At 30.6% G+C, this 5,250-nt stretch overlaps 1 non-coding gene across 1 annotated transcript; it reads left to right on the top strand.

Annotated features, from left to right (window-relative positions):
- Window positions 1–203: 203 nt before the first annotated feature.
- TRNAP-UGG (transfer RNA proline (anticodon UGG)) lies at window positions 204–275 on the top strand. Its single transcript has one exon. It is a non-coding gene; the product is annotated as a tRNA-Pro (tRNA).
- Window positions 276–5,250: the final 4,975 nt, after the last annotated feature.

Genomic DNA, 5,250 nt, shown 5'->3' with positions numbered 1-5,250 from the left:
AGAGCTCTATATAAACTTTTCTCTATGAATAAATGAGTCGGCCATCTCATAAAAAAACAGGTCCCAAATACAAAGGGCCACGTAAATGGAACTCAATAAATAATTGTCCCAAATACAAATGGCCATCTACATGGAACTCAATAAATAAATTTTTTTTTTAACAAGTAAATCAGAAATTTTTGGACTTTGAAAACAAATGTGAAGGGCATTTGGTCTAGTGGTATGATTCTCGCTTTGGGTGCGAGAGGTCTCGAGTTCGATTCTCGAAATGCCCCCCAATTTCGTGAATATTATTAATTTCATTATGTTTTGTCTGTGTGTTTTCAATGGAGAAGCCTTTTATCCTATGAATTTTATATTACTTCAATTAGGTGATAAAGATTTTACGTGCATTATTATATTAATTAAGTTTGGATCAGTGATATATATTAAGTTTGGATCAGTGACATATATTTTGTTATTGAATTAAAATTATATGGGACCCAGGCCTAGCCAAACCTGAAGCAATTGAACCCAGACCTGATCGGACTCAAACCCAATTGGACTCGAGCCCAAAAAATATATATTTAAATATATTTAAATGTTATGTTAAATATATACATCTATTATTCATTATGTTTTGTCTGTGTGTTTTCAATGGAGAAGCCTTTTATCCTGTGAATTTTATATTACTTCAATTAGGTGATAAAGATTTTACGTGCATTATTATATTAATTAAGTTTGGATCAGTGATATATATTAAGTTTGGATCAGTGACATATATTTTGTTATTGAATTAAAATTATATGGGACCCAGGGCTAGCCAAACGTGAAGCAATTGAACCCAGACCTGATCGGACTCAAACCCAATAGGACTCGAGCCCAAAAAATATATATTTAAATATATTTAAATGTTATGTTAAATATATACATCTATTATTTAAATAAAAATGTTTATATAAGTGTAAGTGGACCTAACCGGACTCAGATCTAATTGGACTCGAGCCCAAAAAATATATGTTTAAATATATTTAACTGCTATGTTAAATATATACATCTATTATTACATCTATTATTTAAATAAAAATGTTTATATAAGTGTAAGTGGACCTGACCGGACTCAGACCCAATTGGACTCGAGCCCAAAAAATATATGTTTAAATATATTTAAATGCTACGTTAAATATATACATCTATTATTTAAATAAATATGTTTATATAAGTGTAAGTGCAAGGCTCTAAACAATTAAATTAAGACGCACCTTGCAAGGCTCTAAACAATTAAATTAAGACGCATCTAAAAAATCTCACTACCAGAAGAGGTTGTTTTGATGCCCAAACTCCTCAATTTGAGGAACCTGAAGATTCATGGACATATGAAAAAATTAAATTTCAAGTTTTGAAAATAATTTATCTTGTAATGCATTTCTGCACCGTCAATTTTTAAGGGTTTCAAGGGTTCATTGATTTGCTCGATCAACACTATTTTTTAAGCTTTAACTTTTATTATTAGAGATGAAAATAAATTTTTAGGCCATTACAAAGATTTCCAGTATTAAAATTACAACTTTCGACATTATTTGATGGTGGACTTTACTTTGATTGTTTAAAGCCTCGGCTTTATACAATTCATACCCTTATTTAAATAATATAACTAAAATATGTAGTAGATTTAAATATTAATAAAATATTATATATTAAATATTATTTATATAATAACACTATTCGGGTCGAATCCACATAGACTCGGACCTGGACTTCAATTCCTGGACCCATACCAAGACCTGGGTCAGGTCCGGGTCCATCCGGAACCCTAACTAAAGACCAAAACAAGAAGAAGAAAAAGTTCAAAAGTAAAACTATTTCACGTGATCACGTTTGGTAGAGAAGTGTTGTATTGTTAATTATTTTAATTTATGGGAAGGGGGCTCAATTTAGTTCTTAAGGCTCCTGCGAAACTAGTCAACTTTCCAAAAGGTCCAAAATTTATAATAAGTTTAGCACGTCTCATGTTCAATATTGAAATTACAGATTTGAAATTCATTGTGAATTTATATGAGAAGGGGCACATTTTATATTGTTGTGTGTCTAATAAAAAAATAATATTTAATATATAATATTTCAATAGTATTTCAATAAACATGATTCATTTTTATTCCAACATAACCTTCTTTGAGAGTCCTTAAATAACTTCGCTCTCCCACAAAAGAAAAACTTCCAATTTTCAAGGGAAATTTACTTTCTATTTCCAAGAAGAGGAAAACTTCCGATTTATAGTGGAAATTTATTTTTCAGTTATCAAACATGTCCCTAATCTACTTAAAAAACGGGTAGGGCCTATCTTTTCCCACTGAATTACCCAAAAAAACTAATCTACTTAAAAAAAATAGGTCTGTCTTCTCCATTGAATTACTCAAAAAATATTAATCTACTTAAAAAATGGGGTCTGCCTCAACATTACCGAAGTTTCAACTTCATATTTGAAGTCGAAGTTTCAGAGCTATTTTTCGTTCCCGCCCACCAAGTCTCTCCCCGATTTGGAAGTTTCGGGAATACTTTCGTTCCTGAAGTTCGCCGCGACCGTACCAGCTCCGTCGATTATCCGCGTGATCATTCTCAGGAGGCGGGACACGAAAGCCCATTTCTTTGCAGTTAATGTATTCCTCTGCAACCCTTGTCAACTTAAAAAGCTTTGAATTAAAATCGGTCTTCTCCATTATTTCTCTCTTTTCGAAATTCAATATCTTCTCCATTATTTTTCTCTTTTCGAAATTCAATCTCTTTTCAAAATTCAATCGCCTTTCTCTCTCTTCAAATTGTTCCCTCGCCCTCTTTCTATCTTCTTTCAATGCAGAGATTGAAAGGTTTCCCCTCTCTTCTTGCTCCTGTTCTCGGCTTTCATGTTTCCAAACCCCATAACTCTTCAAATTGTTCGGCCGGTTTAAAAATTATTTCAAAAATAAAGTATATTTAAAGTAAAACAAGTACTTTCTATATTGAAAAGTAACCAAAATATGAGTTTTTTTGTGTCTAGGGGTAAAAATGAAAAGCAACCAAAATATGAGTTTTTTTGTGTCTAGGGGTAAAAAATGAGTTTTTTGTGTTTAGAGGTATTTTTTATATTTTTCATAAAAATAGAAAAATGTAAAAACAAGTATTCATAGAAAGAAAATGCTTTCCAATCTTTGTCCAATGTCCAAATGATAAAAATATATATTACATATGTAATGATATTTATATTTTTAATTTTTATTTTAAATAGATCTCTCCCCTACAATTTAGTCATTGACCTTATGTTCCTCTCTCATAAGGAGGCAATATAAAAATTAACGGCAAACAACACAAGGCAAGTTAATCGCGTTTAAGAAAGAGAAATAAAAATTGTGAAAGAAATTATAAAAATTGTAATTAACGGCAAACAACACCAACAAAGTTAACCGCGCTTAAGAAAGAGAAATAAAAATTGTGAAAGAAATTATAAAAATTGTAATTACTGGCAAACAACACTAGCAAAGTTAACAGCGTTTAAGAAAGAGAAATAAAAATTGTGAAAGAAATTATAAAAATTGTAATTAACGGCAAACAACACCAGTAAAGTTAACCGCGTTTAAGAAAGAGAAATAAAAATTATGAAAGAAATTATAAAAATTGTAATTAACGGCAAACAACACTAATGAAGTTAACCGCGTTGAAAAAAGAGAAATAAAAATTATAAAAATTGTGAAAAAAATCACAACAAGAAATAACAAAATGGGCGGATACGAGTATTTCGGCACCGACCCATAAGCAGCAAAGGAGAAGAAAAACACCCAACTCTCTCTCTTTCACTTCAAAATCCAATTCCCTATTACAATTCACATGCTCCTTTTAAAAGAGTTTGCCTTCACAAACCTAAAGGTAACTACTAAATGAAGATAATTAATAATCAGACTCAATTTCTAAAAAAACATGGATGTTTCCTTTCTACAAGATAAATAGAAAGATGAAACTCCTATTTTTTCTCAAAAACTAATCCGTTCTGAACTCCCAAAGAAAAGGGTCTTTCTTACTACAAGAAGAAGTAACTTCTTCCTTGTCAAAACTTCCCTTCACGTTGATCTTCAAAACTTTCCCCTCAAATTGATCATAAACATATTATTAAACAAACCCATTTAAAAATCAACGCCCCCTCAAAGATATTTCTTACCAAGCCAACTAAATGATTCCTTAATAAAAGGGAACTTCCAACTAACACCATCCGTCGGAGGCAAGTGACCCAGGCTAGTCTCCTGTACAAGCCCATGAAGGTCTAAAACAAGGTTCTAAGAATCGGCCCAGGTCACTTGGACTCAGTCGAGTAACTGGGCCTCACCCAAAGGGTGAGTTTTGGTGACTAAGGTGTATAACAAATTTGAAAATTTTATTTATATAATGTGGTGATATTTAATCATTGAAGTTTGAGTGGCTCCATGGCTCGCCCTGACGAATGTTTTCGAAGAATGAGGTTTGAAAAAAAAAAAAAAAGTATTGAATTTAAAGAAACTAATTTATAGTTAGAAACAATTCAAAAACTCTATAAAAAGTATAAAATAAAATAATAGAGCAAATGAAAAAAAAAAATACTTACAAATCCTTAAAAAAAAAGTCAATGTATGTATAACCATATTTATTTAGTAAAACGTAATTTTTATATTTTTTTTTATGATGAGTTTGTAAGTAGGATTTCAACTGACAAGATAGGAATTGGGTTTGGGCTTGAGAGTTTAGCAAGGGACGTTTGATAGGCGCTGTATTGCCAGTTTGATTCCTCTCCGTCAACTACAAAAAATAAAATAAAAAAATAATAATAATAATAATAATAATAATAATAATAAACCAATAGGCAAGGTGATGGGAATATTTATCAAATTTATGTAGAAATGAAAAACAATTCAAAAAAACAAAAAAAAAGAAACAAACACAATAAAGTCGTAATGGAGAATAATCCAAAAAAAAAAAAAGAGAAATTTATGTAGAAATGAAAAACAATTCAAAAAAATAAAAAAAAGAAACAAACACAATAACGTCATAATGGAGAATAATCCAAAAAAACAAAAAACAAACACAATAACATCATAATGAAGAACATGGTTATCATACCTCTCTTTTCCTCATCCCTCCCCTCTTATTAGAAATCAGAGTTTTTCCCTTAACCTTAAAAAGTAAAAAAGTACCCCCATCTACAATATATAGAGTCCTTTATCAATTATCAAAATACTGTACGGATGACACAAATTACCAAACATATCAAGT

Source organism: Amborella trichopoda, chromosome 11 (assembly GCF_054954075.1).
Source record: "Amborella trichopoda isolate Santa Cruz 75 chromosome 11, AtrichopodaSantaCruz75HAP2 v2.0, whole genome shotgun sequence".
In the NCBI taxonomy this organism is placed as follows: Eukaryota; Viridiplantae; Streptophyta; class Magnoliopsida; order Amborellales; family Amborellaceae; genus Amborella; species Amborella trichopoda.
The sequence above is the reverse complement of the archived record's forward strand: the minus strand, read 5'-3'. Positions and strand labels throughout refer to the sequence as shown.